This window comes from Epinephelus lanceolatus, chromosome 3 (genome assembly GCF_041903045.1).
Source record: "Epinephelus lanceolatus isolate andai-2023 chromosome 3, ASM4190304v1, whole genome shotgun sequence".
NCBI lineage: Eukaryota > Metazoa > Chordata > Actinopteri > Perciformes > Serranidae > Epinephelus > Epinephelus lanceolatus.
Genome location: NC_135736.1, coordinates 47,441,132 through 47,464,825, shown reverse-complemented (window position 1 = coordinate 47,464,825; position 23,694 = coordinate 47,441,132).

Genomic DNA, 23,694 nt, shown 5'->3' with positions numbered 1-23,694 from the left:
GTCGACAGGAAGTGACCACCATGAGACGGCGTATCATCTGTAGTCAACAACTCTCTGTGCTTCTGATCTGTAACGTCGACAGGAAGTCACCACCATGAGACGGCGCATCATCTCTAGTCAACAACTCTCTGTACTTCTGATCTGTAACGTCGACAGGAAGTGACCGCCATGAGACGGCGCATCATCTCTAGTCAACAACTCTCTGTGCTTCTGATCTGTAACGTCGACAGGAAGTGACCGCCATGAGACCGCGCATCATCTCTAGTCAACAACTCTCTGTACTTCTGATCTGTAACGTTGACAGGAAGTGACCGCCATGAGACGGCGTATCATCTCTAGTCAACAACTCTCTGTACTTCTGATCTGTAACGTCGACAGGAAGTGACCACCATGAGACGGCGCATCATCTCTAGTCAACAACTCTCTGTGCTTCCGTTCTGATTTGCAGCTTTTCAGACTTATTTTGTGGCTGAATATAATTTGTAGCTTCTTAAAATCTGAATGAGGATAGTGATAGTGAGATACTGGCTGCAGTGATGAAACAAAACCAGCATCACATGGACTGTATTCATAATCAATACGCCACAATAATATAAATAACCAGCGTCAATTCATCAGTCAATGAGAATGTGTGTATGTGGGCGGGGCATAAGCACATACAGCCAGCAGCAGCAGTGACCCACCATCCGTCACGAGAGGACGGACACAGAAGGTGGAGACGGAGCACCTGCCGCACCGTGAGTGGTCATTTTGACTTGAACTGCAGACAGCACTCCAAGCCGATTGGCTGTTGAAACCAGCCGCTGGCGATGTGACCAGCAGAGTTGCAGGTGACATTATCAGCCGAGTTGAGTCGAGCTGAGACCGGCCAGTTCACACTGCTGCAACTTTTCTCTGCAACGTTCTAAAATGGTTTCATCTCATCGTGAATCTTTGGTCTGAACTGGGCTTTAAACTTTGAGTTTCGAGTCCTAACCAGGTCGTCATGCCCTCTTTGCCAAATGTAATGAATTTCAACCTGGTCTCACATTAAAGTCATCGAATACCAACACTTGGGCAGTGACTTATGGCGTCAGACACAGATGGAAAAACTATCCCTTACCTCGGCATTATACGTGGCTAGTTGCTGTTGTTGTGTAACGCCCCCCAGCAGCGTCAGGGGGTAATGCGGTGGGACTACAACGTAAATTAGGGGGGTGAAAAGCCTTAATGGGGTAGGTGGGACGGGTGTTGGATGGGTCCAACAACCACCGACTTTGCCTCAGGAGGCCAGTGTTCACTTCCTGTGTGATTGTAAAGCCAAACCCTGTTCCTTTGTCCAAAACCCAGCCACATGCTTTTGTTGCCTAAACGTAACCACGTTTGTTGTTGAGGGAAAAAAGTCAATTTACAGTGTTGTACTAACGTAGTGCTTTTATTTTGAAAGAGACTGTATGCAAACTGTACATTTCCTGTGAAAACAGAAGTGTACTTTGAAAACAGACAATGCATGTAACAGGCTGAAGTTGACACAGCGTCCCAGAACGTCAACAACCAACACACCCAGGGTACCTTGGACGTCATATCTCAACGTGGAAAGTCCATGACCAAACAGTGATATGTGACGAGGGCGCAGTGAGAACGTGTTGCGAATTTCAGCTCACTGACCTGATGTAATTTTTAATCATTGGGTTTCGGGAAAGTATCAAATTCTTTCAAGTCAAAAGGCTTGAGTCCAAGGGAAGTTACGAGTCAGTGGCGTTAAAGTCCAAGTCGATTTGCAGCTCTTGATTTTGTCAAGTTGAGTTCAAAGTCATTAAATTTGTGACAAGTCCAAGTCATGTGACTCGAGTCCACACCTCTGCTTGTAGGCACTGAAAGAATCCACATTTCAGTGCTCCTCTAAACACAGACGAGCTATGCAGTCTGAGTTTGGCAACATCTTGGCTGGATTTAGAGGACACGACATTACAACACTTTTGATATTTCTTTAAATGTGTACTCAGCTGCAGATGATTGTGACAGGTATTATACAGATCATAATGACAAAATGGGATTCCAGTAATCCTGATGGGAGGTGCGCACAGCTGACATCACGCTGAACTGAGGCAGTAAAGAAGGGCGGCTAATCTAAATTGTTGTAATCCTGGAGGTTTGATGGACACTTAAGCAAATAGATTCTGTGTTTATACATCTTGTAATGTATGGATTAGGCTCAGTATAAATCAGATAAGAATATAAACCAGAGATATTATCACCTCCAGTGAAGCGGATGAATGACTTTGACAGTAACTTAATGTTTAATGTGATTAGAAACATTCTTCATGCCATGTTACCTCCCATTTCCTAGAGGTGTGTTTTCTTTTGTTTTTCTGCAGCTTCCATGCAAATGCATCGCACAGCAACACAGCGTGGCCTTCAGGCAGGTGGAGACATCGACACTCAAGCCACGTTCAAAGGGGGATGCACCCACTTCTCCCCTCGGCCGACATTGCGAAGGTCTCTTCTGCCTTAATCCTCTTTGACTTTATTCATGCAAAGGTCATCTCTGATTCTGGGAATGGAGGAGCTATGGTGGTGGAGGGTCTCTGAGCTGGAGAGCAATGGTAGGGCCATTGTGTGTGTGTGTGTGTGTGTGTGTGTGTGTTTGGATGCATTAGTCAGTGGTGCAGGATCATTACTCACCGATGAAGCATGTGGCCTCAGAGATCGCTGCCTCTTCCTGGAAAGTTACCGCTGTCACTGTGTTTCCCCAAAACCTGTCAGGAGGAAAGTGTCACCTCGTGTCCTGATCATTTTGTGATTGCTTTATTAACAGCTGATCTGACTGACAGTCTGCTGATGCCTTGGGGCACAAACCCCACATCAGAGAGGGAATTCAGTGCACCTGAAGCGCACCTGTTTCCCCCCTGTCAACATGCTGCTGTCACTGTGGACAAATGAAACACACCTTGGAGTTTGGGCTGCGGTGTTTTAAAACATGGGAGGGCCGCCTCACCGGGCGCAAAGAACGCTGCCACTGACAAAGAGACTCATACACTTTCATTAAATAACACATTTAACTTCAGGGAGAAAGAGTGTTGTTTAACACAGCAACGTCCAGCCCAGGTAAACCCTGCTCTGGCTGTTGGTTTGATTGTTTACTTGTTTGTTAATCTTTATTTCCAGCATAGTTTTTCAGTCCAAAACAGAGGAAGCTGTTTTATTAGCGGCAACATCCATCTTAATTAAACCTCCACTGTCAAAGTAGAAACTGATTCACGAAAGAGCAACGATTTGCATACAGTTATGAGAGAGGAGTAAAAGGTGCAAATACACAGTGGCCATGAGAGCTCAACATGTCGCATATTAAAAAAACATCTTCATCAATTTGACAACACATTTAATTGTGTGTATTTAATTAGTAAATTAGTCATGCAACCAAATAGCAACTTTATTTTAAAATGTATGTTCATTAGTGAATATTACTTGGTGACAGTATTGAAAGTAATTACAGCCAGCGTACAGAACACTAGCCTGTTTCACAATTACTCGTGTGTATTTCATCATATTATTTCAATTGGCAGCCTAATAACAAGCAAAAGGCTAACGCTGGGTTAACAGCAGATATCTGCTATCTTACTATGTAATGACGAAAACTCTGTGTGTGTCTGTTCCACGTTTTTCTCCTCACTGACTTGGTCAATCCATGTGAAATTTGGCACAGTGGTAGAGGGTCATGGGAGGATGCCAATGAAGCAATATTACATCAATTGGCCAAAGGGGGGCGCTATAGCAACCCATTGAAATGTCAAATTTTGAATGGGCATATCTCATGCCCCGTATGTCGTAGAGACATGAAACTTTGCACAGAGATGCCTCTCCTCATGAGGAACACATTTGCCTCAAGAACCCATAACTTCTGCTTATATAGATTTTCCGCCATTTTGAATTTTTTGAAAAACACTTCAAATGGATCTCTTCCTAGGAAGTTTGAGCGATCTGCATGAAACTGGGTGAACATAATCTAGGGACCAATATCTAAAGTTCCCTCTTGGCAAAAGTTGGAAAACGTACTAAAACTGAGCTTCTATAAGGCAATGGCTTTAACTATCTGCCTTTCAACGTGCTATCTCAACTACTAATGTACAGTTTGAGCCCACTAATTATCCCACTATTGGCAATGGTACTACTGTACTTTCAATAAAGCAATCGTACTATCAAATTCACAAACACTCTGTCTGAATACATTGCTCTTCTTAATGGGTTCAGTCGACTCCAATCTGCAATTTCCTATGACCTGTATCCCAAACACACACCATGTGAAACTGTACGTGGGCAACTGTGCACTCAGTGGGTATGGACTAGTAATATCTGAATCACAGAATCACAAAGTTAAAATAAAAGAAAATCAACTTTTTAGTTCATTTCCCAACACCACTGATGGAGAGCTGACATTAATAACTTCATAAAACAAAAACCATGGCAACAAAATGCAGTAAATGAAGAAATGCTGGCAGCGTATGTTTTGCAAACCACCAGTAGATTACATTTGTATGTTGTTACGTAGCAGATATTATATGTTGAGACTTTCCGTTTCTTAATGTTGTGGCTAACGTGTGGTTATGTTTAGGCATCAAAAACACTTAGTAATGGTTTGGAAAAGATCATGTTTTGGCCTAATATACTCGGTTTTGGTGGCACCATCCTGACTTGCAAGGCAGCGATATATTCTGGTAAAAAACAACTGCTTTTCCTGGTAAAATCCCCGCAGATAACGTAGCAGTGTTTCAGTAAAAAACTACCATTTTTCCTGGCACTATACTCGCAGGAACTCTGCAATGTTTCAGTAAAAAAACAAATGCTTTGCGTTGCACAATCCCCGCCGTAAAGGAAGCAATGTTTCAGTAAAAAACTACAGTTTTTATGGCTCTTTCCTGGCAGGAAACGTAGGGATGTCTCAGTGGTAAAATAACTGCATTTCGTGGCATAATCTCTGGTGAAAACACAGCGTCAGGGTGCAAGAAAACATCCACATTTGGTGGCTTCAATGACCCTGGAAATGCAGGGATGACTAAAAAAGTATTTTGTTGTGTCTCAAACGGTGGTCTGCATCTTGGCAGGCGTCTCGCCATCCACCATCCCCTCTAACACTTGACGTTGATTCATATGAAACGTGCAAATGTAATATATCTGGATTGCACAGATATACAATGCCAACATTTTTTTCAGGCAATAAAAGAGCGTGTCCAAGCCTTGTGCATCACTTTTAAGTGTCCCCTGGAAACAGTGTCTGTTGTGTGGTGCTTTTTGCATTGTCTTAATTTGCAGTCATGTTTTGTCAAATTGGTGAAGGGCAAACTTTTTCACCGTCTTTAATAATAATTTAGTTGGTTCAGTCGTTTAAAAAACATATAAAAGGTAAGTTTCTATCACTTTGTTTTCTGTTGCTATCAAGGTAAAGAGGGTAGGACGGAGATTAGCTGTGGACACAACTGATTGGTCACTATGTAATATTGAATAAAAGGGAAAAACAATCCTGACATCCTCTGGCTCTCCCTCTGTGCCAATACATCAGTTGAACCCTTAACTGCATGAAGTCGTGCGGCACCCAGAGAGCCACGCACCAGCAGCCATGTAAAGCAGAGGAAACACACAGCAAGAGAAGTGGGAGTCAATTTAACCAAAGTGCAAAAGAGAAAAGGTCACTTCTGAGCAGAGACAAAGTGCTAATTAAGAGGAGCCAGTCCACTGCCTCCACACAGAGGCGGTTAAAAAGTCTTCATCTGTCATAAAAGCCTCGGTGTCGGGACGTCAGAGAGCCGCTGAACTGGAACAACACAAAAACCACAGAGCTGCTGCGCCGCAGGGACAGGCGAGGTACGAGAGAGGCGACACACTGCTGTCAAATTTATTCATAAGCTACACATGTAGATAAATCACGGCCTTTTCACTGCTCTAGCATGGCCTTTAATAACATTAGTTCATTTTAAGCTAATGTAACGAGCTTATTAGGTAACTTTCCTCCAAGATGAACAAAAATGCTGTAACTGCAGAACTTTACCCAATCGCTGAACTTTATAGAACTTGTAGAAAGCATAACCCATGTAGGAGAACTACAGCTCATGAACCTTGAGGTTTCGACATTCCCTCTAGGTTTTTTTTCCAACCTAAAAATGTCTTTCTTCAAACCCACAGTTGGTGCTCTTTGCGTTAAATGTAAAATAATGTTAAATTTGATAGTAGTTCAAGCAGCCAGAAGAAAACCATTACATTGAAAATAGCAATTTAAAGGTCCAGTGTGTGAGATTTAGGGGGATTTAGTGGCACCTAGTGGTGAGGATTGCAGAATGCATCCAGCTGAGACTTCTCCTGGTTAGAATTCCTTCAGTGTTTGTTGTTCAGGAGGTTTTTACCAGGAGCTGAATTATCCACAGAGGTCTCTTCCTCTGGAAAACAAACAGACCAGGCGATTAAAACCAGTAAAAACACTGAATAAAACAGTGTCATGATAAATTGGTGTCTCTCTGATGCTGTTTGGCACGTCAGAGACGGGCCGCTAGCCCAGCACCTGCTAATGTGTGCTCACCCTTTGTCTCTGATAACTTAAGATCCAAACGTTTGGTCATGGACTTTCCACGTCCACATATGACGTCCAAGGTACCCTGGGTGTGTTGGTTGTTGACGTTCTGGGACGCCATTTCAAGTTCTGCCGGCTACATGCATTGTCTTCTTTCAAAATCCACTTCTGTTTTTTACAGCAAATTTAACATCTACATACAGTCTCTTTCAACTTTTCTTTTCAACAGCAAACACACATGGTTAGGTTTAGGAAAAAAGAACAGGGTTTGCCTTCAGAATTTCACAGGACAGGAACACCACTCTCTCTGGTAAAAGTCTGTGTTTGTTTGACCCATCCACCACCACTCCTGCCCAACCTACTCGCACTTGTGCCGCCTTAACTTTCATCCTTGTCCCACTGCGTTTCCCCCTGACACCACTGGGCGCTGTTAAACTATAACAGCACCTAGTTACGTATCATGCTGACGTTGAAGGATGCCTTATTTTTGTTGGTTTCTGACGCCGCAAGTCACTGCCCAAGTGCCGGATTTCCGCGACTTTGGAGTGAGACTATGCTTGAGGATCTGAGGCTTGCAGAATCAGTGATATCTTATAAATCACTTCTTAAAATGTATATGTTCAAAAAAGCCTTTTATTGATTTTAGCACACTGTTTACTCTATATATGTCTTATTTTATTGTTATTATTATTATGTATTGTCATGAGTTATTGTATTCTTTTGTTTTTGTATTGTTTTGTTTGATGTGATATTCCTCAGTGCAATCTACAGGGCAATTAGTTGCCAACTTTGCTTATCTACTTAAGTGATGGCATTTTATCTTCATTTTATTTATATATTTTGTTTGTATTTCTTGAAATTGCTTCATTTGATTTGCTTGAATGCTGCATTGTTTCAAATGTGGGATCAACCATGTACAACCCTTTGAAACAATGTTTTGAAAAGCTCTTTATAAATAAAGTTTATTGTTTAAATATTATGATGTGGTGTGAAGCACTCAGACCCAAACGCAGGAGGCAACAGGACCTCAGGAAAATAAAAACAAAACTAAAGATCACATAACAAAATCAAGGAACCATATACAGACTGAAAACCAGGACTTAAAAACAAACTAGTCTGACGAGGGGATGAAGGGCAGGTGGAGAGGAGGACAAACTCAGGTGAGGGGAAAGAGGTGATGAGGCTGAAGAACGTGCAGGGAGCTGACTGACTGGGGAAAGCAGGAGCAGAGAAGGAGTAATGAGACTGATGCAGAGCAGGTGTGTAGATGGGTTAATGAGGGAAGGGCAGCACAGAAACACCGGTGAGGAAGAACACAGTAAACAGAAAGGTAAAAACACAGTCTTCTAAATAATAAACCAACAGAGTGAAAACAAAGGCAAAACTAACTAATACAGGCGTCTTAAAGGTTAAGTGTGTGGAGAATATATTGGCAGTGTATAATCACCTGAAAATAAGAATCGTTGTGTTTTTGTTGCCTTAGGGCTCATTTATGCTCAACGTTAAATATGGATCCGGATACGGACGGAGCCTTCTGTCCGTGCTCCGCGTTCATTTCGTCCGTATTTCTGCACGTTTCCATAAAGCTTACGGATACGGGCCAAACGGAGCAGTACCACCGGGAACTGTGGGGGCAGTGTTGCTGTCACTACCCGATACGTAGCTCTAGTGAGACACGAAGAAGAATTAACAATTCAATTTCTCTCATCGGCAGTACTAGAGAAAAGAATTCCCCGTCCTCCAGTCACGATGTATTTAACGGCCTCACCAACCACCGCCTCCTACAACACTGCCTCTGTTTTTGTCTTTTATGCAAGAGCTACATTATCAATATCTCCTCCACAGTCGCCATGTTTGTTTTTGAGTTTGTTGTTGTCATAAACTTTTGACGGTGGGCTGCCCCCTGGTGGATATATTGGTTAACATCCATGCCAACGTAAAGGACGCATGGAAGTATGTGGGCAGTGACGGTAACATCGTTTGAAACGGACGTGTACATTTTCGTATGTAAAGGGAGCATAAATGGGCCTTTAGAATGAGCCACTTATATCTACATAGGCAGCGGGGGTCTCATTTATAAAACAATGCATAGGATCCATACTATAAATGGACATAAGACAAAAACAAAAATGGTGTGCACCACAAAATATTCGACAAATTCTACAATCAGGCTTTTACCACCATCTGAAAGTGTCTACACTGTGTTTATAAATGAGATCCCTGGTCCTGGGGCCTGTATCACTAAGCAAGATCAACCTTTCCTGGGTTACCCAGACCTATCCTGGGTTGACTAACCCTAACAATGGCAATCAGGATAATCGGTATCACGACGCTGGATATCAACTCGGTAACTCAACCCAGGGTTGCTTTATCAAGAGCCGTGAACGCGCATGCAGCGGACCAATCACAATCATGAGAGAAGCGTGAGACCAAAAACCCTGAAGTTACCTCGCTAAGACATTAATCCTGCTTCGTGATACAGGCCCCTGGTCTACAGAGATCGTCATGTTGCACCACCATGATTCTACAGTAGCCCCAGTTGGACAGAAACGACCATTTGCATTTTGTGTCGACCAACATAATCAGAAGTCCTGGTATACAGCGTCAGACAAACAGATTTTTTTAACGTGAAACTGCTTTAGTCAGCTGGTTGTAATCAGCTGGTCTGTTTGTTTCGGAGTATGCGGGTATTTCAGCTCCTGGTAAAAACCGTCTGAACAATGAAAACTGGCAGAATTTCAATTGGGAGAAGTTTCAGCTGGTTGCAATCTGCAATCCTCTCAGCTAGATATCACTAACCCCCCTGGATCCCACACACTGGACCTTTAGGCCCATGTTAGGGGAACTATAAAACTCTGTCCTTTGCATCACTGCAGACACAGCCTTCATTCTCACCTCCAATGTGACAGCCCATGTTCCCTAATAAATGTTTGCATTGTATGTTTCTGCAATCCAGGGATATCTGACATTTGTACATTTTATATGTAGCAAATATGTACAAACTTTTCCATCCTTTAATTTTAACTTGAAGTTGTGCCAGCGCTGTGGTTAACGTGTGTTTAGGTTTAGGCACAAAAACTGCTTGGGTTAGGGAAAGGTTATATTTGGGCTTAAAATAGCCGCTATTGTCGCCACAATCACTGCTGGAAATGTCACAGCGTGTTGTTAAAAAACATAGCTGGTTGTATGAAACGTACAAATGTAACGTATCTGTGCTTTGCAGAAACCTACACTGCCAATGTTTTCTTCTGGCAACTGGGCTGAATGTGATATTGAGCATTAACGTCACTGCTGCTTCCCCTGCTCCCAGTTTCCGTCTCATACAGTGATATCCAATGGTGTCATTTAGACAGAAAAACACTTCCAACAAAACTCTTCTGCCTTCCTTTGATGCCAGGCATCCAGAACTGGCACTCGGTGTAATTTGCCCTCGCCAGGGTCTTTTCACAAACACACCGCATTCCCTGTTTGCCTGTTTTATTTGCTTTCATTGTTGTGTGTGTGGTTTTTTTCTCTCTTCTTCCTCTCATCTCTGCAGTTTGATTGTTTTTCGGTTTAATCACAGCTTATTCCCGAGCCTTGTTTCCTTCCTCGTGTTGTCATTTCATCCTCCTCCTCCTCCCCGTCTCTGAGGGCTTGTTTTCTGTTCGTGCCATGGCTCTTTTCATGTGTCCCTCGCCGGCAGAAATTGACGCTTAAATACACAGGAGGAGAGAACAAAACAAACAGACAAACAGCAGCCAGAGAACAGATGCAGAGCGGCTGCGTCTCTCTCTCTAACTGTGTGACATTGGAAAGAACGGGAGAGGAAAGTGATGGTGCAACACGATGAAACATCCAAACAACAAAGACTCTGACTCTGAAGGCAGAGCCAAGGCTGCATACATACTCTACATGAGTTTTACATGAGAGATGGATAAAGGCTCTCTCACACCCTGCTTTTAAATCCTGAAGGATAATTCCAGTTTATTACAGCTTAGGTCATATTGTTACAGCGTTAGCCGTTTTCACAACAGAACATTTGGGTGACAATTTTTTGGCTTTCTCTTCCAAATAAGTTTGGCTAACTGGGGTTTTGTTTGGAAGGTGCTGCTTGTGTTTGTTGGGCTGCTGGAATTCAACTTGGTCAGTAAAGGAAAGGCTTCAGTATGCTTCAAATAAACTAGGTTGTAAGATGTGTCATCCAACCCCATCCACAGGCAAAAGTGTTCCACACAGCTACACTCAAAGGTGGAGTGAAAAGCCGACTGCCGACCTGCTGCCCGTCATTATGTCTAAGTGAAGACCGCACCAACCCACACTCGTTAATAAAAGTCCACTGATTAAACACACACAGGCTACAGTCTCTCACATTAAGCTGGGTTCTCTGTTCTTGAGTTACAAATCCAGCGGAGGAAAAGTCTCTTTCACTGGTTGCGTTCGATGCCACGGAAACATTTTGCACAATCTCTGCCAGGTTAGGAAACATGTTAGCATGCTCCTTCCACCACCATCAGACCTCAGAACGATCCTCCTTGGGTGTCTTGAACTCCATGTAGGCTGCCACCTCATCCTCGGGCTGCAAAGTTTCACCACTGAAGTCCTCCACGTCGGTGACCAATGTGACCACGGGGTCAAAGGTTACACTTGTGTCATTGACTTTCAAAATAAAAGGAACTGCAGCTTGATAATAGTGATTTAGATGTTAAAATATTACACATGTTCTGCACATCGCCTTTTTTTATTCCAACAGGCACTTTGTTTGAAGCGTAGACTGTATAAAAGGAGTGGGCGTAGCCTCCAGGTCTGGACAGAGAAGCCGATGCAGCCTGTGTTCTTTCTAAAGGCCAGGGGCCGAACTTTTAAAATACATGTAAACATGTTGACTGAAATTGTACAAAATTGAATTTCTCAAAGAATAACACACCCAGATCATGTGACTCCTGCATGTATACAGTCAATCAGACCCAAACTGGCCGAGGCGCTCTGAGCATGCTCCACAGTTTCCGCCCCGGGCTTTGACCCGGAAGTCCAATAGCATTAAATGTGTAAGAGAAGAAGAAGCCGGTAACAACATGGAGAAATCTACATCCAGAGCTGTGACTTTTTGGACGCACCAAATGTACAGAGCTGTAAAGTTGTCCACCATGGTACCAGTTAGCTGCTAGCTAACCGTAGCTAACTTGTTTGTCCATTGTTTGGTCTGTGACGTAATAGGTCAACAGGAAAAAGGTCCAATACTAACAAGCTATCGTAGAGGAGTCGCACATACTTGGCTCAATAAATGGATTCCCCTCCCGTGCTTGTATACTGGGACAAGGACAGTAGGCCAGTTAAATGTCCTCGTCCAGCTGGAACTGAAGCTCCACTTCACTGTGCATGTAAAGGTACTGATTTAGTCACATGCTATTTTACAGAAAATCAAACCCCGTACTTGTTCTTGAGCACCAAAATACCAAGACGAAGTCTTTGTAAAAACCTACTTGGCAATAAACCTTATTTTTGTGTCTGATTTCTGATGATTAAACTTGAACCATCATGTAGATTTTTATCACTTTCTGTACAACGTCTGATAATAAAAGTCAATGCAATATGTTTGGTAGTAATTTTTTAAAAACTAAAGGTTTGTCACAGTTTTTGTTTTAACAGAATACACCATCACTCCTCGATTCTCCATCTGCCATCTCAGCCCAACAATCTTATCAGAGCTTTTGCAGAAGGGACTCCAGAGAGCAGCAGAGAAAAGGCCTGCAGAGGATGTGAACGTGTGAACCACACTGTGCCGAACGCCACGGACAGATAAACAGTTTATCAGTGAGCCGGAGAAACTCTGTTGGAAGTAGGAAGGCCATCCAACAATAATCAGAGGACGATGAGTGGGAGAGACGGAGGTGGAGGTGAAGAGGGGGAAGAAATGGAAAGAGCAAGACGAAAAGAGGCAGGAAGAGAGAGGCCAGGTGAGTCAGAGGTAACCGTCTTTATTACAGCACCAGACCCATTACATCGCAGCGGTCTGAGCCGAGCCGGGCCTTTCAACTGGGAGGTAAATTTGAGGAATCAGGCGGGTGATGAAAACGATAAAAAAAGGCATTCTGGTATCCTGCCACTGCAGAGCCACTTGACATTTCTGATGACATTTGAGCCCGTTTGAATCTGCTTGAAATTGCAGCGTTTCATCCCGACGTAATGCTACACTTTAGAAAAACCCTTCTTATCTGCAAGATTATGCCTCCGTATTATATGTGGGTATTATGCAGCGCTAATAGTGCATGTAGATACTTCACAAATGATACTAAAAATGCCTCGCATCACACACAAGGAGGATTTGGCCCCTCAGTAAAAGAATACTTCCGAGTATGCAAATGCCCACAAAAGAATTAGGGCTTAACAGATTTGACTCACTCAAACAATGGCACGCGGCTCTTTTCCCAGGATGCAACTGTCCGTCAGTTTGCAGGATTAAGGCTCTGGGTTGTGACAATGTGTTGAATGAAAAAGGACAAAGAGACACCTCCTTTATTACAGGGATATGACTATAAATGCTGCTCTTATTATGTCTGACGAATGATTAAAGCCTGAGAGATGCAGAGAGAGGGAGGCAGAGGCTACGCACTGCCCCCTGTAGGATAATCCCGCTCACTGCAGCTCGGCTCTTTCTTTCTTTTTGGCAGCGTCTCTGAGTGGTAGTGCTGCTCACTATGACATGCTTTATGTGATGAAGTGAAGGACGACTACTGAGCTGAATGGGTTTACTGTTCTCTGCATCGTGTCGAGGTTTGAGCTCAGGCTATTGTCACTGTGACTGTGATGAAACCAAACACAAGCTCACAGATTCCAATCGATCATACAATCAGTCAATCAATCAGTGTTTGCCTACACATTTTTGTCTCCAAAATTAAAGTTATGGACCACTTGCCCTTCACTGAGATCCAGTTCTCCCATCACAGCCGTCACTTTGACCAGTAGAAACACACAACGATCTGCTGCCGTAGACAACTGTATGACAACAACACCCCAGCGTTTTTAATATTTCCTCTAGGGATGTTACCACACAGAGTAAAAGGGGGAAATGATGGTGTGAAACAGCAGAGGCACTTTGTCAACCCGCTGAGTTAACGTTACTGTCATTAGCATCAAGCTAGCAAACAATGGTACATCCTCACGGTCGGACATAAAGTAATAACATTAACAAATAGCGGCGGGGCTTTTACTCACCACAACTGCAGAGGCTCCCAGCTTCATTTGAAACAAACTACATTATAGATGCTCCGTTATTTATTAATCCCTCTGTGTGTTTATAGATTTACTTTTTATCCACTCCGTTGTCTTTATCAAGTTAACACATAGCGCTGTCATTTCAAACTCAACACTTCCTGAATTTCTTTCAAATTAAAAGCCCCTCATAACCTCAGCTGAGAGAATCCCTCCATTTTCTAAATAGGCTTTTATTGTGAAACGTTTGTAGGAACTTCCTGTGGAAGATACAGTAGCTTGAATGTTTACGTATGCCGCTTCAAATGTAGCTCCTGCCATCTGCTGATGCTTTTAGGTGACTATAACAACATGTCGGCTGGCACATGAACACACACACAGTGACTGAAATATTAGTAAGAGTAATAAAAATAGGACAAGAATAACCCGATGACATCACACACGCCGTGAAAGACAACCGGGGATAATTGGTCAGTACCATCGTGTGGTGTCATGTCTTTCGGCCAAGTCACGGCACGACTTTATGACTCCAGAATGGGCAGAAAAGTCGTGTAGCGTGTACCAGGCATAATGCAAGTCTTGAGTCTGACCTGTCTGTCAGCGAGTCCTCCTCCACCGTTTTTTAGACTCCACCGTAGACAACGGCAGCATTTCTTCTACCACAGAGCGAACCACAAGCAGGTCCATGTCACTGGTCCGACAGCCCGTTAGTCCGACGTCCCGTTGTTCCGATATGTGATTATACTAGGCTATACTGTATTTGTGTACCATAGAGGATCAGCGAATGCAACAAAATTAGGCTACTGGTCGAGATACAAGTGTCATAGAGAGGAGAGAATGAAACACCATAACCTCCTGTTATTAACTCTGGGGTCGGGGTTGTGTGGGGAGCTTTCCGCGGTGTTGAACGGCTCCTGGCGGGCGTATTTCTGCCTTGATGGTGCGCCGCGACCGGCTCTGGGTCAGCTGGGAAAGGCTTGAGGCGGAGCAGGCTCACAGTTTATGTGTTTGTCACTTTCTTTTTCATTTTAACCCACACCATGATCTTTTCCTGACCCTAACCAAGTGGTTTTTGTGCCTAAACCTAACCAGACCTTAACCACAGAGCATCATGATGATTTCGGAACAACGGGACTTCGGAACAATGGGTTTAATATGGTCGGAACAATGGGCTGTCGGACCAATGGGCAGTTCCCCCACAAGCTTTGTGACTTCTTTCTGACTGATAGGTTTAACGTTATCTCCATTATTAGAACCAAAAGACAGTCGTTGCTGTTTTGGAGCTGAAGGACCAGCGTTCTAAAAGTAACGGAAGTAACTGATGGCTTGTTTGAAAATATACTCAAGTATCTGATTACTCAAACAGCAAACTAACGCATTAGGTTACTCGTAGTCTCGCCACCAGACAATCAGAGATCTCCGTCTTCTGATAGTCTGGGGACACTCCTTTCTAAAGTGTGTTTAACACACCGGCGAAAACGGCCGGCAACAAAGCAACGCCTCTTGCATTTTTGAAAAGGACACGCCCTCCCGGAAATGTGCGCTCCTCCTTTTCTCGTCCGCAAGGACACAAACACACAGAGAGCTTGAAAATGGATGCAGAGAGATTTAACTCCGTTTTATCAAACGTGTGCTCAGTCCACAAGATTGTGGAAATGAAGGACTTACAGCGACTTGAGCCATTTTGTACCGCTGCACGTGTTTCTAGTCAGACTATGTTTACGAGCACAAGAGTTCAGCGAGCCACCGAAGGACCGCCCTGCGGATTTACTATTGGTTCTGCAACGTAGGGAGTTTTTTTAAACTCTGAAAATGTATCCACCCATCTAAACACAAAATCAGGGAGAAAGTCATCAGTCTTTAGTTAAGCAAAGCGTCTAAAGACTGACTTGTGAGTCTAGATTACTCGTTACCGCAAATTCAAATAAACACAAGAAGTAGAGAAAGGATCAGCACTCAGTGAATAACCTCCTAAGCCCTGTGATAAGCTATTATGGCAAGGCTTAACTTATGGGCAATAAGCGGTCTCATCTGGCCACTCGTCAGCAGCCACCTTTTATAAGACACACAGAAGCTTTAAATTTCATGAGTGGTGTATTTACTGATGTAGTTTATGCTGTAGTACAAAACATGAGAGTCTGTTCAGCTTGTGTGAACCACACACCTTATTTCAGACATCTAACCAAAAACCCACTGACTCTGAGACGAGGGAACTGGGAGTAAAAAAATGCTAAGTCATTTCTGGATTTTAGGACTCATAAATAAACATTTGTACATCAATTACTCACCCTGCGTTGTGTTGAAATGTATTTCTGGCATGCCTCCATGGTGAACGAAGAATCCAAAACTGAGAAAATTTGTGATGAATTTAAGTCGTAAGGGTCGTAGTCACATTACACACAGCCACTTCAAACAGAAAAATGAAACTTTGAGTTTGAAGTTTAAACACAGATTGTCTGTTATATGCCTGCTCCTGTATGTGTATGTCCATGTGTGAACTAATGAGTGTAAGAGCATTAGGTTGATCACATTCAGCTGGATTAATTAGCTGCAGGTGCAGCCAGTGTTACTTGACATCATCCCAAAGTTTGTTACAGCGCCCCCAAATCTCCACATTTATCAAAACGCCTGCATAAATGGTTTTGATTTAATTACAGGTTTTGTGACAAAAATCAGAGCATGTATCTTAAAATAATTGTTTTCTTTTTTATTTGTGTTCACATTTTCATGCTGGGCGTCAGCCTGTCTGAGGGGCTGTGAGCAGCTGCAGGTTGGTGCACCGGTCAGTCCTCTGCTTCATATCTTCACCCAATCAGAGTCGGTGAGCTGAGCGGGATCTCTGACTGTCCTCTTATCAGGCCGAGCAGCTCCTCCACCAATCACACTTCACACGGCCCCGCTAATAGAAAAATAAATTGCCGGGGAGCCAATTCCAACACGGTGTGCCATGAGAAGAAAAACGGGAGGCCGATTCTTCTGATATAATGAAGCCCATAACACTCGGATCAGGTTATTAAACACTGATGGGATTACTGACCGGCAGCTCATCCTGATGGGAGATGCAAGGTCAGCGTTCCTCAGCTGTTTGGTCAGAACAGGCCAAATGTAGACACACACACACACACACACACACACATACAGTGGTAACACACTGTAAGCCACCTGTGAATAGCCATGTCGTTTCTTGAATCAGGGCATCAGAACTAAAAACATTAAAAAGTCCTTATTCTTTAAAACAAAATAAAATAAAATAATATATTTCCAAGTTGACCTCTGACCCTCGACTCCTCAAATCAGTTTACCAGTGAAAACCACCAGTGATGGGTGACATGTAATTCCTTTAAAAAACAAAACAAATTTAATGCTGTGAAATAAACTTTTATCCAACTTAAAAGCTGAATACGTTTCTAAGTTTCATCACAGATCTCAGGCCTTGTCCACATGTATACAGATAATCTTTTTAAACAAATGTTTTCCTCCTACGTTTTGGCCTCTCATCTTCACACAAACAGAGATGTGTGAGGATGCTGCGCGCGACACGACAGCTGAAGTGCAGCTACACAGAAATGCAACTGTACTTCAGGGCGACAACCTTTAGTCCTGTTACATTTCAGGAGAAAGCTCCTGAAAACTTGGTTTTAAATCTTTGCGTTGTTTTCTTATAACGCTTAATATTAATGACTTAAAAACATATTTAAATATTATTTATTTATTATGAGGTTAAATACTCAACTAATCTGCTTCATCAGGCATCACGGCCCACTTTAAACCACCAAACACAAGTACAAGAACTCACGTGAAATAAGATTGAACTGTGGGGCTGAAAATAGAGAGTTCATGTCTAACACCATCAATAACAATCTGATTTCACCCATTCATCCATTTTCAACTGCTTATCTGAGGTCGAGTTACAGGTGCAGCAGGCTGTGCGAAGTATTTCCAGCACACCTCTCCCAGCAACACCTTCCAGCTCCTCCTGGGGGATCTCAAGGTGTTCCCAGGCCAGATGAGATATGTAATCCCTCCAGTGTGTTCTGGGTCTGCCCCGGGGCCTTCAGTTGGATGTGGTCAGAAACCGTCTCAGTGCATGCTGGAAGTCATCGTGTGATGAAGCCAACAGAACCACATCATCTGCAAAAAGCAGAGATGAAATTCTGAGGTCACCAAACCGAACCCCTTCCTCCCCCCGGCTGCACCTTCAGATCCTGTCGAATATCACTAACAGAATCAGTAACAAAGAACAACCCTGGCAGAGGCCAACGTCCACTGGGAACATGTTTGACTTTGTGCCAAGTATGTGGACACAGCTCTCACCTTGGTTATCAAGGCCTGGATGACTCATAGCAGCGACCCTGGTTCCCCGTGTTCCTGCAGTCCACTTCAAACCACCAAACACAAGTACAAAAAACTTGCATGTGAAATAAGAATGAACTGTTTGGCAGCAAATAAAGAGTTCATGTCAAACTCCGTCAGTAACACGCTGACTGAGAGAACATATTTTCAGGGTCTTTAATCAGAGGGTTCTTTCTGATAGTGAATATTTATATGTGACCACCCAGATGTGCCACATCCCTGCCTGTGATGTTGGATTACATATTCAGCTGTTGAATAAGAGTGCCTGTTAAGTGGCTAATGTAAACCTGAGCAGGGGCCTGTAGGCCACCCACACTGCTGCTGCTGCTGCTGCTGCAGGTTCAGCAGCTCCTCATTAGGCTCTGACACTGTGAGGAACGCTCCTTCATGTGGCTCTAACGGAGCAGATCACTGCTCTCTGCCACTGTGGTCCACAACACGCTGCCTGGTGGCCTCAGACTGCACGCAGAGAGCGACACACGGGACAAACACAACAACCATCATGTCTCTGGATGCCACTTTGAGTTTCCATTATATCACATATAATAATTAAGTGTTTTGCAATTAGACGCTCCAGTTTTTCACAGGAAGAAAACACTCGTAGGATCATTTAAATCTAAAACTGTGTTCTGCAAATTTAATGGTAATCTTTCTTTACACATATCCTGTGGGCAAAGTTGACATTATTTGGCCTGACAGGTGCACAAGACCAAAGATAATTCAAAAACACATCCTCTGGGAACCATGAATAATAACACTAGTTTATGGAAATCTGACCCGTAGCTCTTGAAGCATTCCTAAGGTAGACTTAAAATTAAGTGTTTGTTATTTTGTTGAACAGCGTGTGAAACAATGTGTTCGATGGGGAATCGAAAGAGCTGCATCCAAAATGTATGTAAATTACAGAACAGACAATCTGGCAGTAACTGAAGGTGGGGTTCAAACTCTTCTCTTTTTGCCACCTCTTATCTGTGGAGCCTGGTCTCACTCCGATGTCTTGGAAATCCGGCACTTTGGTCGGAGGCATCCTTTAACGTCGGCATGATGGTTGCTGTTATAGTTTAACGGTGGCATCAAGGGGAAACGCGGCGGGACAAGGACGAAAGTTACGGTGGCGAAAGTCCGACTGTGTTGGGCAGGAGGGGTGGTGGATAGGTCCAACAGTCACTGACTTTCACCTGAGAGAGCGGTGTTTGTGTCCCGTAAGATTCTAAAGCCAAGCCCAGTTCTTTGTTTCTAAACCTAAGCACATGTTTTTGTTGTTGAAGGAAAAAAACGTCAATGTGTGGTGTTGTACCTATTTTGAAAGAGGGTGTATGTCAATGTTAAATTTCCTGTGAAAACAGAAGTGTATTTTGAAAACAGACAATGCATGTAACAGGCTGAACTTGACACAGCGTCCCAGATCGTCAACAACCAACACACCCAGGGTACCTTGGACGTCGTATGTGGACGTGGAAAGTCCATGACCAAACGTTAGTATGTGACGAGGTCGGAGTGAGAATGTGTTGGTCGGTACAACAGATGTAACACTATGAATATCTTAGAGACCTTTGTCTGACAATACTGCGGCCTTTAGGCTTCCACAAAGGAACAAAGGGAAAACCTCGGAAACTCTTGTAAACTTTTTGGTGATGTTGTGAAAAAGATTTTGTGATGAAGTTTGTGTTTTATTCTGCGAATTCTCTGGATGCCACATCAGTCTGTTTGAACTGATTTTGGCTGCAAATTATCCATTGATCTAAAATCTGAACAGTGAACACTAAGTACTCAATATATTCAAAAAGAGGTCCTTTTGAAATTAACGTTGGCTTGTCATACAGGAAGAACAAAATCATTAGAAAACAGGAACATTGTTTTAATTTCCTTCACAAATGTCAAACAAACAATTCTGTGTGTTCTTTTATTTAATCCAGATACATCAGCTTGACTGGTGATGAATACACACAACACTGAAGTGTCCGTGTTAGTCTGCTCATTATCGCTCCTTATGGATTTAATTACTGTTTTTATTCTGTGACTCTAAGTTTCATCACTGTTTTTAATTAATAAGACAGGATGCTCCAGGTGACTCCACTACACACACACACACACACACACACTCACACACACACATCATCCTGTGATTACAGTAACAAGAGCTGGGGGGAGCAGGGGATTATGGGTGGAGGATTCTGCCTGGCAGGTGAAGCTCAGCATGGGGAGCATCGAAGGAGGAGCGCCCTCCTCGACCTCAGGCTGCCAGCAGAGGCGGAGCGTGGAGGGTGGAGGGTGGTTCCCCAACACCAACACCACCTCCTCCTCATGCATCACACATCTTTAAAGTTTTTTATTTACTGTAGCACACTATTGTATTCCATTTTATTTTTGTAATCCAAATTTTATATGATTATTGTCATTATTATTGATGATTTATCTTATAGTGTTTTATTGTTATATATTATTGGTATTTTATTCAACTTTATTTTTGTATTATTGTCACCGCTGGATTTTATGTTGCCTCATTGAGGTCTTAAAACTTTATATTAATGTTTTTATTTTATTTTGTTTTATTTTATTCTGATTAATGCAGACAGGTGCAGTGGAGACAGAAATATTATAATTATTTTCCTTAAAAAAGTAAAGACGCCACACTACATTAAAAATGTTGCCTAAAGCATCAACTGTCATCACTATCATATTTTTATTATTACTGATGCAGCTCCTTCTCCTCCTCCTCCTCCTCCTCCTCAGTCCATCCCATGATTTGTGATTCTTCCTGCAAGACATGAAGAACATTCAGACAAAGATCAGCTAAGAGCAGCAGCTTCTGTCATCGGGGGGGGGGGGCACCAGGCAGCCGAGCAGATGCTGAGAAAACATCTGGTCCAGAGACGTGACATACACACCACTGTGTATGGTAATAAGAGTGTTAAGGCACAAGTAAGTGGGGGCAGGAAAAATCAGCATTACTACACCATAACCATCAGACCACTCGCCCCATAATAACCACATAAATAAGACACCTTGAAGCACTCAGATCCATGGAATTTATTAACAAATAAAACAAGTAAAGAAGATGACAAAGAGGCTGAGAGGCAGCAGGACCAGGAGCTCCAAGGCACCTCCTCCATGCCAGGTGTGCTGCACCTCGTTACGTAATGCAGCACACCTGGGCAGATCTACACTACAACAGAGGGAAAAGGGACAGCAGCACAGAATACATACACATGTAACAAGCTTACATTTGCACGTCATATGTCATATTTATCATATTAATGTTTCTAAGGTGACGTAATATATTACGAGCTGACTCTGTCCTTTGGAGGTGAAGAGGTTGGTGGACAGCCTGACACAAAGAGGAGACACCTGCCAAGCTGCAGACCACTGTTCAAGACTAAAAACAAAACAGCTGTGATTTAGCGAATCATGGCTGTGTTTCCAGACGCTTTTTAGTCACTAAACACGTGTTTTTTTAGTGACCCGTCACAGTCTTTTCAGCCGGGATTGTTCCACGAAGAGGAGCTCTGTTTTTATTGAGACATTTCTGCGTTTCCAGCAGGGACTGTGCCCCCAAAACACGGTCTTTTCCTAACCATGAGCAAGTAGTTTTTGTGCCTAAACCTAGGTCTCAATGTATCCGCTAACGTGCATATGTAATGTATGCACGGTTTGCAGAATGGAGTCCAGACGCTGGTGTCGATGAGATGAAGAGGGAGCTGAGGATCTGGATGTGAAGAGGAGCGGGCTTTTGATGAACTCGTCCTGGGCTCTGGATAAGGTGACTGGAGGTGAATGCGGTGGAGGAGGGCGCAACGATTGCCGCCTAAAATGGCCAACACATTCTCACTCATCACACAATGTTTGCTCACGGACTTTCCACGTCCACATACGACGTCCAAGGTACCCTGGATGTGTTGGTTGTTGACGTTCTGGGACACCGTGCCAAGTTCAGCCTGTTACATGCATTGTCTTCTTTCAAAATACACTTCCATTTGCACAGGAAAGTTAATGTGTACATGCAGTCTCTTTCAAAATAAAAGCACTATGTCGGTTCCTTCAACAACAAACACTCATGGTTGGGTTTAGGGACAGAACAATAGAACAGAGGGTTTGGTTTTAGAATCTTACGGGACGTGAACACTGCTCTCTCAGGTGAAAGTCGGTGTTTGTTGCACCCATCACGATGGGGTCTAATCGCCAAAGACTTTTCACATTTCTCATGCTTATGTGCACATGTAAATAAATATTCTTTCTCTCAGAACGAGTCTCTCCTGAATGATTGAGCAGGTCGTCAAAGTTCATCAGAAAATGAACTTTAACTTAACATAAAAAACAAAACATGTTTCTGACTATCCATTAATGTGTGGTTAATTCTCTGAGCTATAAAACGCTCACGGGTGGCAGCATTAAGGAACCAAAGGTGGTAAAGAGAAAGCCTTTTTTTTTTTGAGCAGAGAGCGGCTGAAGGAACAAGCACCCTGTAATAAAGCAGAGTAAGGTCAGCAGACTCCCCATGTGACAGCACAGCGCCCTGGATTAGCTGCTGTAAGCCTATTAAAGTGGTTTGGACTAGGTGGGCCAGCACACACTACACTTCACTCTCTGCACACAGCCATGCAGGGTGGCCAGTTTGAAACTGGGAGGTCACAGGTCCACAACAGGCTGTGTGTCCTGCTGGAGTGTCCTTGAGCCAGAGAGACACACTGTGTAATCAGAGACACTCCTGAATTTAAATGTGACATCATGGAGCCGGATATTCAAACAGAAGTAAAAGTGCAACAACAGACAAAACTTATTTTTCCCCATTTTTCAACACCCACACTGCTGTCTCCAACGGCCTTCATCATATATGGGACATGTACTAAGAACAGAAGGTTGTACATAAGTCTAAAATGGTCCAGGTTTTTAATTGTGTCTTTGTGAGGTGAAAATTCTCTGTTGGTTCATCAACACCACGAGAGGCTGTACGCAAAATCATTTGATCCACTGATCAGAGTTGGAAATACAGAGAGCTACGTGGAGCTCACTTCACCGAAAGAGAGAGAGAAGCTCCACAGGACGCCTCATTAGAAAAATGTAGCTGGAGCCAGGGGCGTAAATATAGACAGTGTGGGCCGTGCAGTTGCACCGGGGCCCATGGGATTGGGCAGGTGCCCCAACAATGCACTAGGCAAAGAACAGACCCTTGTGATTGATTTGATAGACTCACTCTATCTGTGTAATATCTTTCACCGCTTGTATGTGATACCTCTTGTATCAACGCTTCAGGCTGCTGCTGCTGGTGTAATGGTGTGGTACCAGCTGAGCATGGTTTAAACACCACAGCCTACCTGAGTACTGAGCAGCAAAATGCCGCCTACCTACTTTTGTTTATACAGAATGCATCTTTTTCGGGGCAATGGGGGGCGTGAGCAAGTAACAAAACGTGTAGCTCAGCATGTGACGTAAATAGTGACGTGGGAGGGAAGCCGCAGCTGGTCAGTCCTTCGGCGATTCTCTCGTAAGTTGGCCCGTTCTTCACCGTCCCCGTCATCTGACGGTTAATGGCCTCTTTGTTTGCGAGGACAAGGAGGACGTGCAATTCCTTGTCTCCTCAGTTGCTCATCTTTACAGTGTTTGTCAGGTTTGTG